The following is a 12,226-nucleotide window of genomic DNA, read 5'->3' as shown; positions in this document are numbered from 1 at the left end:
ATAATAGTTTAAATACTGCAGGACCGTGAAGTTCTATGCGGTTTACAATGATTAGAAAGATGCTACAAATTGAGTAGAACTTACATAGTTGGAGATTAGTGGCTAACAGTTTAAGAGATCAGTTGTTATGGAAGAGGTTGGGATGGGAGATTGTGATGGGAGAGATTGTGCAGATCAGCTACCTAGGTACTTCAAGAACAGGTATGTTTTTAGGTGTTTCCTAAATTCACCATAGTTATTTGTTTGCCTAATTAGTTTTTCCAGATCTTTGCCCCATAATGCTGCTTGGTAAGAGAGAAGATGTTGATGGTGTCTTTTAAATTTACATCTTCTGACCGGTGGGGAGACGAACTTCAGGTGTGTGCTTCTCTTATGCCTATTGGTTGAGAAGGAGAAGAGGTCACTTATATATTTAAGGGCTAGACCAGATAGTACTTTAAAGGAAAAACATCCCAGCTTGAAATTCGCACATGCCTCCATTGGCAACCAGTGCAGGAGTCGGTAGGAAAGGGTTATGTGATCTGACTTCTTCAACCCAAGGATCAACCTGACCGCCACATTCACCTCTACCTGTTCCACTTCACTCATGATTTTATAGAACTCTATCATATCTCTCCTCTGCTGACTTTAAAAAGTGAACTATAAATGAGCACATTTAAATTTTATAAAAATAAAGGATTAAATTTAAATTTAGGAGGATTAAAGGGCCGTTGTCAAAGTGGGCGTATAAATCTTACTGGCTTGAGAATTTAATGCTGCTGAGATCCTAAAAAGATTTTGAAATATTTCATTTATTTGTCATGAAATCAGGTCTAATGGAGTATTATTATTTCACACCTATATTATAGGCATTTATTCAACCATTGAGCTGGCATAAGTGTTCATATCTAAATACCAGGGAAATCCACATAACTTATAATATTCTATAAGTTATGTGATTAAACGTGAATCCCACCCATACTCTGTCTGTGCGTATATTCATCTGTCAAATATGTGCCATGTGAGATATGCGTAGATTTACAGAATAGCACGTAGGCAGAAGTTTGGCATTTACACATGCACCTAATTGCAGCCTGCTTTATAAAATGTTTTCATCTGAATTTTCCAATGCATTTATATGAAATAAATTCAGGAAATCATGAAAATCATAATATGAAAGAAATTCATAATACAAATTTCACCAGATTGACCAGAACATATAATAAAACCGACAGCCCACATTACTGAGGAGAGAAAGAAGAAAGAGACAACTTGATAGAATTTACTCCTGTGTGTGCAGGGAGGAGGAAGTAGTGGTGGTAAGAAAACAAATATGAGCCAAAAGAAAATTCATTTGAGAGATGCTATTGATCAGTATTACTAAGACTATCACAAATAACATTGCAATGAATAAATTAGACATACTGTCAAAAATATCTTGCTGTTAGAGTGATTGCTTTAAAGAAGGTAATTTTATGAAGGATTTTATCTCAAGTACAATACTGTACATGCCTTGGCAAATAGGCACATAAATTAACTGATGAAGGCTTAAGGGAAGGTTTTTTAACCTATAAAGACCATAAGTTTCTTAACAACAAATTTCCTTTGATTCCGACTTTTTATATACTTCCTAAAGTACATAAAAGATTGGTTGATCCACCAGGAAGGCCTATAATGTCGTCCCGCGGATCATTATTGGAACCTTTATCCATGTTTGTAGACAAATTTCTTAAAAATCAAGTACAAGACATTAAATCATTCATCCAATACTCGAGAGACTTGATGGTTAAACTTGAAGAAATTCCTGCAGAAATTTTTCCTTTCGTGATGGTATCCCTGGATGTCACCTCTCTATATACATCTATACCCCAAGATGATGCATTACATATTTTAAATATGACGTTTAACAAAAGAGCAAGACCATACCAGATACCATCTGAGTTTCTCTCAAATTTAGCAAGAATTGCCATGAAAGAAAATTTCTTTATGTACAACGGTAAAATTTATAAACAAAATAAAGGTGTAGCTATGGGGGCGACCTTTGCCCCCTCAGTGGCCAACCTATACATGGCAGAATTTGAATCAGTCTGGTTATATAACTCTCCATTTATCACAAATGTCATCAAATGGTATAGATATATTGATGATGTCTTACTTCTCTGGAAAGGCACAGAAGATGATTTACATTCTTTTCTCAAATGGTTAAATAGCTGTGACGATAACATTCAATTTACCATGCAATATTCTCAAAATAAGTTGAATTATTTAGATCTATTGGTGATTCAAGCTGGTGACCATTTTGAATTTGATCTCTACACAAAACCAACAGATAGAAACACTTTTTTAGACTTTCACAGTTGCCACCCAGTGAGCTTAAAAAAGAACCTTCCGTTTTCTCAATTTCTCAGATTAAAGCGCAATTGTTCTAATAATAAAAGTTACAACAAACATTCTAAGCTTTTAATTCAAAAACTAGAACAGAGAGGCTACCCGCGGAATATACTTAAGAGAGCTTATAAGAGAGCAAAATACTACCATCGAGAATGGTTACTGGATAAGCACAGAAAAACTGATAACAAACAACAAGTAGAGAAAGTCACCTGTGTACTTAAGTTCTCGACAGCGGGTAGTACAATAGCTAACATTATTAAAGAAAATTGGAAGATCATCAAGACCAGCCCTCTGTTTCAAGATACGGACATACAAATTGCCTTCTCTAGAGAAAGAAATCTCAAAGAAATTTTATCTCCGGCAGCCTGTCCTTTAGACACTCCACGTAGTCTATTGCCGAATGGCTTTTTTAAGTGTGGCAAGTGTAATGTTTGTCAGATTACACTACAACTAAAAGAATTCATCAGCCCCAAGGATGGTAGAACATACAAAATTCAACATTTTCTCACGCGTTCTTCAGATTTTATTGTTTACGCCATCATCTGTCCATGCAATAAGTGGTACGTGGGTATGTCTACTAGACCTTTTAAGACCAGGATAGCCGAACATAAATCGAACCTCAAATGCGGAAGATTGACAGCTCCCCTTGTTGAGCATTGTACAATATTACAGCACAAATTTACTGACCTTAAATGTTTCTGCCTTGACAGAATCACATCAAATAGTAGAGGAGGAGACTGGAGGAGACTTTTATTACAAAAGGAATCCCGCTGGATTTTCAAGCTTGGCTCGCTGAAACCAGAAGGCTTAAACAGCACAATAGAATAGAGTTCTTTCTTTTAACCCATAATTTTCATAACAACACGTTTGGTAGTTCTAAATATGGGATTACAGTTAGATAACTTCTTTAAACCTAATACTGGCTTAAAATTTTAAACCTCAGACATTTCATTCGTATTGACACGTCATGCATAATTAATGAGGTCGTCATTTAAGCGCATGGGCGGCGTACTAACACCGCCAGCGCCATTTTTTGCTATTAAAATGCAGAGAGCAGAACAGAGCTGCCCAGTGAGTACTGCCGTTTAAATACGATTTGAATGTTTATAGTATAAGTTTTAACCTTTTAGCAACTTTGTTTAGCAACCTTTTAGCAACTTTGTTTAGCACTTTGTTTTACACTGCTTTTTGTAATGTTTACAGTTATAAGCCACGACCCCTGATGAAGCCAAAGGTTCGGTGAAACGGGTCCCGTTGGGTTTGATAGCACCTTAAGATAAGTGCTGTCTTTAATCATTTTGAACACTGTATACAACTGGGATTAGGTGCACTAAGTATCAGCACTTTATATTTATAAATACAGAACCCGATGAATGATATCCTTGCCTGTTTAAGCTGTTATCAGAAATCACCATCAATGATTTAACAGTTCAGGTATCTGAGGGTTCTGTAAGATACTATAAACCTTTCTATATGCACAAGTCTTTTTTTCATTGATATTTTATCATTGCAGACTTGTTTTCATTGTTAGTACGTTGAGTTCACATATATTGGTGCACCTAGTCGATATAAGTACCTAACAAATCGATTAATAGGCTTAATTGGCAATTACCATCTCATAATTGTCATTAATTGGACTTAATTGAAAATTAGGCGTCCTACTCAATAGACGCAATTCTATAAAAAGTAGGTGCCTAGTCCAAATCACGTAGTTAACAGTGAGTGTGGTTAGGGGTGGATCATGGGTGTGTTTTCGAGTTAAGTGCCTGTTTTTTGACATAGGCGCCATTTGCGCCTAACTTAGGCACAGGCATTAAGGCCAAGAAAACCCAGGCATAAATACAGTATGCCTAGAGTCAGGATGCCTAGTAATGCCTAAGGCTGCTTAGGCGACGTTAAGCACGATTCTATACAGTACGCCTAACTTTTATAGAATCGCACTTAGTGCTGAACTAGTTGGGCTTATGTGCATACTTCAGTCACGTAGATTTATATCAACTGGTATAAAATGTACACGGCTACATTTTAGCTGCTTTTTATAAAGACACAAAGGAACTTATCTGCCTTTTGTAACCTAGCAACCTGTTAACAAAAATTATTAATTTTTTTAGTATTTATATACTTGGGGCAATGGGGACTAACTGAGATAACCCAGGGTCACAAGGGTGGGTTTGAACCCACAACCTCAGGGTGCTGAGGCCACAGTTTTAACCACTGTGCCACACTCTCCCCTCAAAAATGTCTATTTATTGGTTAATCTCATAACTATAGAACACTTATGTTTTACAAGATGATAGAAATAACTCAAAATTAGAATTAAATTCTAAATGAGTCTAATCCTTTCATTAAAAAAGAGATTCAACACTGTCAACTGACTGTAGAGAGAAGTTTTATTAGTAAATGATAAGTAGTAATTTTAAAACAAAAGTATGGAGAGAGCTTTATTATTCTAGTGACATGCCCATGTTATGTTAATTGTTATAGATGGGAAAAGGGAAAACAGTAATATTTTCAGGTGCAGAGCTAATTATACCTTGGGAGCTACAAAGTAATAATTCTAAGCTATTAGTGTAAACATTAAAGTGACAGAAATGGCTTTTAATCACTCCGTCTGACTCTGAAGTAACAACTGGAAGCTATAATAGAATAAAAGCTACGGGTTGATAGTACAAAGTTTGTTCAGGTGTCACAAGTACAATTGTCATTTTTGAATTCCACCTCCTGCCTCCTTGGAATAAATTTTGTCCAGACAGCTTGTTGACCAAACAAAATTTATCCTGTTACTTGGGGTAGATTTTGGGTCTTCTACAAGCGAAACATTACTTTAGTTCTATTAACATAAATCAGATAACTCATTCTTCTGAAATAGTTGCCTGAAGTAATCCAAGTAAATTTATCTGGATAACTGTAACTGGTTATATTTAGCAGTCAGCCTTATCTAGTTAGATGATTAAAGTTATCGGGAAAACTTCTCTGCATAACTTTAACTGGTCTATGTGCCAGTGAATTTCAGCTCTTATGTTATTGAGCCCCTATTTACTAACTCATGGTTAGCACACTATTTTTAACACAGTAAATATCATAATTAAGACAGATAAATATCATAATTGAAGACAGATAAAGGGGCCTTTTTGAAAAGTCATCCAAGTCAGAATTGGGACATCCTGCTCATAACGTCCAAAACCACCATCTCTCACACAGCCATTTTCAAACAGGAAAAACATCCAGATTTTCTGTTTGAAAATAGCAGCGTGATGGAAGTATTTGTGCTGAGAACATCCAAAACGAAACATCCCAAATGAATCATTCAACTTATGAACAGCATAAATAGGGATAGAGACGTCTGTCTGACATCATTGTGAATTAAATGGCCACACAGACATCCAAACAGCACAGAAAGAAAGCCTAGTGGCTAGTGCAGTCAGTGACATTGTAAGGGGAGGTCGAGGGGGGTGGTCTGCTCCAGGCGCCATTTTGCTCAGGGTGCCAGAACACCCTCCTTCCCTCTCCCCCTCCCCCCACCGCGTGTTTGCCCCTTCCCACATACTTTTTTAAAAAACTTCGGCACGAGCAGCCAACAACTTGCTGCCCACATTGGCTTCAACACTCTATCTCAGCGGTCTCAAACACGCGGCCCGCAGGCCGCATGTGGCTCTCCAGGTTTTATTTGCGGCCCGCGGTCTGGAGGCCATCATTCTCTTCCTTTTGGAGCAGCAGCCGGCTCGTTCGCTCAAAGCCGCGGGTTGGCGACTCCTTGCGCTATCCACTCCTGCATCGGAAGCCTCTCTGATGTCACAACATCAGAGAGGCTTCAGACACAGGCGCGGATCTCGCAAGGAGCCGCCACCCGTGGCTTTGAACGAACGAGACGGCCAGACACGCTGCTGCTCCAATGGCGTACCAAGGGGGGGGGGGGGGCGGTCCACTGTTCTCTTCCCTGCAGGGCCGACCAACTCTGGCGGCCCGACGTCAATTCTGACGTCGAGAGGACGTTCTGGCTAGCCAATCGCTGCCTGGCTGCCCGGAACGTCCTTTCCGACGTTAGAATTGACATCGGGCAGCGAGAGTTGGTCGGCCCCGTGCAGAAGAGAAGCAGGGAGATGGCCAGTTCCCGATAGCGGCAGCAGCCTATTCCGCGGCGGCAGTGGCATGGGGGAGGGCAGGAAGGAAGGAAGAAAGAAAGAAAGAAGATGGGGTGGGGACAGGGAGCCAGAAAAAAAAGCAAAAAAATGGGGCACGGAGGAAGGAAGAAAGAAGGAGGGGGGACAGGGAACCAGAAACAAAGCAAAAAATGGGGCACGGAATCAGAGAAAGACAGACATAGAGAAAGAAAGAAAAAGTTGGGGGAGGGAATGAGGTCTGGAGGAGAGGAAGCATACAGGAGGCTGAAAGAAGGGAAGAAGTATTGGATGCACAGTCAGAAGAATAAAGTGCAACCAGAGACTGATGAAATTACCAAACAAAGGTAGGAAAATGATTTTATTTTCAATTTAGTGATTGAAATGTGCCAGTTTTGAGAAAGAAAAGATATTGAACTTTAAATGTGAGTGCTGCAGAAAAAAATAGAATACTTGGAGGGCCGTAGGAAAAATAGTTAATGTCTTATTAAAGAAATGACAATTTTGCATGAGGTAAAACTCTTTATAGTTTATATATCTTTCCTTTTAACTGTTAAAGGAAAGTTTTATAAACTATAAAGAGTTTTACCTTATGCAAAATTGTAATTTCTTTAATAAGGTATTAACTATTTTTTTCTGCGGCCCTCCAAGTACCTACAAATCCAAAATGTGGCCCCACAAAGGATTTGAGTTTGAGGCCACTGCTCTATCTGATGTCACTTCCGGGACCCGTGCCTAGGAAGTGATGTCAGAGAGAGTGCTGAAGCCGACGCGGGCAGTAAGTTGGTGGCTGCACATGCTGAAGTTAAAAAGGTATGGGAAAGGGGTGTGCATGTATGCACATAAGCCCAACTAGTGCAGCACTAAGTGTGATTCTATAAAAGTTAGGATGCCTAGTAATGCCTAAGGCTGCTTAGGTGACGTTAAGCACGATTCTATACAGTACGCCTAACTTTTATAGAATTGCACTGAGTGCTGCACTAGTTGGGCTTATGTGCATACTTCAGTCACGTAGATTTATATCAACTGATATAAAATGTACACAGCTACATTTTAGCTGCTTTTTATGAAGACACAAAGGAACTTATCTGCCTTTCGTAAAAAGATAAGTAATCTGATTAGCATACTGCATTGCCACAGAATATTTACTTGTTAATCGCATGGTAGAAGCTGCATATTCAATCACTGGCACAAGACTCTACTGTATCAAGCCCTAGATGAGCCATGCTAATCTTTGTGGTGCTCATTTTCAAAGCACATAGATGTCTCAAAATACCCCAAAAGACATCTATCTGCCAAAAACAACCAAATAGCAGTTTTGGAAAGGAAAAAAAAAAGTTCAGCACTGCAGTTTGCCCAAATAAAAAGGGGGCATATTAAGGGTGAGTAGAAGATGTGCCTGGGTTTTCTTGGCCTTAATGCCTGTGCCTAAGTTAGGCGCACAATGGCGCCTATGTCAAAAACAGGCTGATTCCGCTAGTTGGCACTAAACCCAAATATTCAATTCTGGGTTGTTTCCAGCGACCGGCATTGCATATCCAGTTTATTTTGGCCGTTATAAACTTAGCTAAGTCAATATTCAGTGCTAGCTACCTAAGTTTATAGTGGCCAATGATAGACCAACTATTTACATAGCCCAATCTGGCTGCTAAACTTGACTGGCTATCGTTTTAAATTCTGCAGATAGCCAGCTAAGTTGTGCAACATAGACGGCCATCTGCTAAGTGCTAATACTGAAGAGCCATCTTGTGCTAAATATTGGCGTTTATCAAGCTTAGTGCTATTCAACCAGTCAGAAGCCATTCCTAGCCGGTTAAATAATACTGAATATCAGGAGGAATGAACCTAAGCCATACAGCACGGAACTGTAAGGAGGGTATTACCATGGAAGAAGAATGGGAATGCCACCTAGCAATACACACAATTTATAGAATATTATTAGTTGTATGCATTACAAGGCACACTTTGGTGTGCCCACCTATGCCTGCCACTGACATGGCGTAAGGGAATTTGCCAGAGTGGATTTATGCTATCATTCTATAATGGCTTAGGTGTGCCCCAAAACCATTATAGAACTGATGCTAGGTACACTTATTTGTGGCACCTAACATCAGAAACCACTTGTTTGAATTTCTCAGCCAGAGAACTCTGCTGGGCAACTGTGAACTATCTGAACCCAGCTCAAACTATTACAAAGTTCATGCAAAGTCTGTTTTTCTACTACTACACTACTAATCATTTTTATAGAGCTACTTGACTTACACAGCGCTGCATATTTTACATGCCGGTACCTCTTCCTGGAGGGCTCACATAGTAACATAGGACTAGATTCACTAACCTTCCAATCTGTGTCCGATCTATGTGCGATTGGAGGCAGGACGACCGATTCACCAACCATCTTCATGCAAATAGAGGTGATCGGAGGCACGCCTCCAACAGACTGCATGGATCGGATTGAGCCCTTACAGTAGTGACAGGAGAAGCAGCCTCCTGTCACTGCTGTCACGGCTCTGCCGGCACTTTTTTTTTTAAATAGGCTGCAAAATATCAGGCCTATAAAAAAATGAGGAAAAAAAAGCCTCCCGACTGGCATGGCACGGAACTCGACATCCCCCCAGCACGGCACTGTATAGCACTCGTCACTCCCCCCGGCACAGCACAGCACTCAACACCCCCCACCCCTAAGGAAGTCCCTGATTGGCTCAGGTGCCTCAAGCTCCTCCCAAGGGGGGAGGAACCCAAGGTGCTTGAGCCAATCAGGGCTTTAGGCTCCTCTCTGTGCATCACATGATACACCGGGGCAGGGCCTAAGGCCCAGCAGACACATTGCTGGATCCAGAGGAGCAGGAGGAACTGAGCACCCCTCCTGCTCCCAACATAGAGGTATTGGGGGGCCGGGCCGTGGGTGGGAGGCCTACGGAGCAGGAGGGACTTAGCACCCCCCTGCTCCCAACTTTTTGGGGCCGTGCCGGGAGGGGGCGAGTGCCATGCTGGTCAGGGGGTGGCGAGTGTCGTGTTGGTCAGGGGGGGTGGCAGGAGGGAGAGTTGGCATCCCTCCTTCCTTATTCGTGCGGGATGGGGGGCAGCATCAGGAATGTTGTTTTTTTGGGGGGGGTTTGAATCGCCAATGGCAGGAGGGAGTGGCACCCTTCCTGCTTTTTTCTTAGAGGGGGGCGCGTTTGTGTGGGGGGGGACATTTTTTTGACAGGCCTGCCTGTCTTTTATTAATTCTTTTTATGGGGCAGATATTTTGCGTGTGTAACACACGCAAATTATCTGTGCCATGGAAAAGAAATGAATAAAAAAGACAGGCAGGCCTGTCAAAAAACCTGCAGACCTGTCGGTAACTCAGTTGTGGTGGCGGGCCGGCACAACGAGGAGCAGAAGGAGCTGGACTCAATGGCACAACAGCAACATTGTCCCCCGAAGAAGGCTATTTATTAGCTGAAATGCTCTAAATTCAGTGAGAGCGTCGGGTAACTTATGGTCCCCCAACGTTGGCTCCGGCTGGAAAGCCACTAAGATAAGTGTTGTTTCTCTTGCACAAAGTATACATTCAGAATAACATATAATCAATGAAGTTAAATAATTTTTTTTAAAAACTGTACTCCTCAGTTTAGCTAGTTAGATTTTTAACTATTTTGCTAATAAACATTTCAATAAATTCATAAGGAAATAATTAAATAATTATAGTTATAATTTATAAGGAAATAATTTATGGGTAAGAAGGAGGTTTTGAAGTAAATGATTACATCACATGCATTCAGAATGAGGACTTGAAATAACATCTAAGTTATAAGAGTCTCTTTACTGAGAATTATGCATATTTATGATACTTCAACCTCATTATAGATTGTGGGAATGAGTTCTATCTTTAAATTAGGTGATTATTCATATGTTTAAAATAAGTGGGTTAATAATTTAAACCATTTATAATTTAAAGCAGTTTATGTGCAAAAGAAAAATTGCTGAATAAAGGTACTCTAAGTTATCCTCTAGACCCCCCATTTGGTTAGTTTGCATACATTTAAGTGTGGGTTGGATAATTTATAAACTGATCCGTGTATGTAGTTTGGGTAACTCAGTTACCGACAGGTCTGCAGCAGTCGGGTTTGCCAATAGTAAAACTCGATTCAAAATAGCCAAGCAATTGTTAGTGAATCAATCGCTTGGCTATTTTGCATGGGGTTTTACTAATTTGCATGGGAGGATCGGGATCGAATTGCTGCAGGCTTTAGTGAATGGGGTTGGAGGGAAATCTGGTTATAAAGGGCTGACAAACCGATTGGTACACGATCAGTTTGCTTTGTGAATCTAGCCCATAGTAAATGACAGCAGATAAAGATCTGAATGGTCCATCCACTCTGCCCAATAGTTACACTCATTATAAATTTGTGACTAAATTAAACATAGAAACATGATGACAGAAAAAGGCCAAATGGCTCATCCAATCTGCCCATCCGCAATAACCATTATCTAATCTAATCTTAGATTTTTTTATACCGATTCATCCTAACAGTAGGGCTCGACTCGGTTAACAAAATATTAATAAAATTATACAAGAGATTAGAACAGAAACAATGGGCTCCTTTTATGAAGGCCCGTTAGCGGTTTAACGCATGTAATAGCGCGCGCTAAACTGCCGGCCGCTACCGATTCCTCTTGAGCAGGCGGTAGTTTTTCGGTTAGCGCGTAATAAAAATTCACGTGCAATAAAGCTGCTAAAGCGGCTTCGTAAAAGGAGCCCTCTATCTTTTAGGCCAGAATTTTATCTTTAATGACTGATTTGAAAAAGAAGGATCATTAGTAAATGATTAGTAAGAGATCCCACATGCCTATCCCATGCTCTCTTGAATTCAGACACAATTTGTGGCTCCACCACCTCTTCCGGGTGACTGTTTCAGCCATCTATCACCTTTCTGTAAAATTAAATTGTCTTTTATCTTTGATATTTCTGGCCATAGACTGTAACTCCATCCAATACTGTTCTTAGGTTCCAACTATTGGAGTTGCCATCGAAGTTCATGCTTGCTTATCCAAACCATCTCATCATTTGCAGAATATAGACTGTAAAATTTTATCCAGTACCTCATGATTACTGGAGTTCCTGTTGAAGTCCTCCCCAGCCCATCTTAAACCATATACAGGACACAGGCCATGCAACTCTGTTCAGTATTGGCCTTAGTGGAGAAGTGGTTGGAGCAACTGCCTTAGCACCCTGATGTTATGAGTTCGATTTTCACTGCAGCTTCTTGTGACTCTGGGTAAATCACTTAACACTTTATTGCCCCAGGTACAAAACAAGTACTTGTCTAAAACTATGTAAATCATTTTGAGTGTGTAACCACACAGAAAATGGTCTACAAAGTTCCCCCCTTCAATGTATACCCTCCATTTTCTGATTATAGATCCTCCACTCTAGCCTATCCAACCATCCTATTTGCAGGATATCTACCATAAAGTCTGTCCAGTAACATCCTCATCTTCCAAGTTAGTGGAGTTCCTTTTGATGCCTCCCCAGTCCATCCTACACCAAATAGAAACATAGAAAGGCCAGATGGCCCTTCTAGTCTGCCCATCCACAGTACCCATTATCTCTTTCTCTTTCTCTCTCTCCCTTGCAAGTCTGTCCAGTACCGGCCTTAGTTCTTTAATTTACATCCTTCATTTACTAATAGATCCTATGTTTATCCCACGCTTTTCTGAATTCCATCACTGTTTTTCTCTCCACCACTTCC

General features: G+C 40.4%; 1 protein-coding gene across 2 annotated transcripts in view; it reads right to left on the bottom strand.

The window, feature by feature from the left end:
* The window catches only part of SKAP2 (src kinase associated phosphoprotein 2), a 441,565-nt gene that overhangs the window by 119,696 nt on the left and 309,643 nt on the right, over positions 1–12,226 (bottom strand). The gene's annotated exons all lie outside the window — the stretch shown is intronic.

The sequence above is a fragment of the Geotrypetes seraphini genome, chromosome 2 (assembly GCF_902459505.1).
Source record: "Geotrypetes seraphini chromosome 2, aGeoSer1.1, whole genome shotgun sequence".
NCBI classification, from domain to species: domain Eukaryota; kingdom Metazoa; phylum Chordata; class Amphibia; order Gymnophiona; family Dermophiidae; genus Geotrypetes; species Geotrypetes seraphini.
This window is presented reverse-complemented; position numbering and strand designations above follow the sequence as displayed.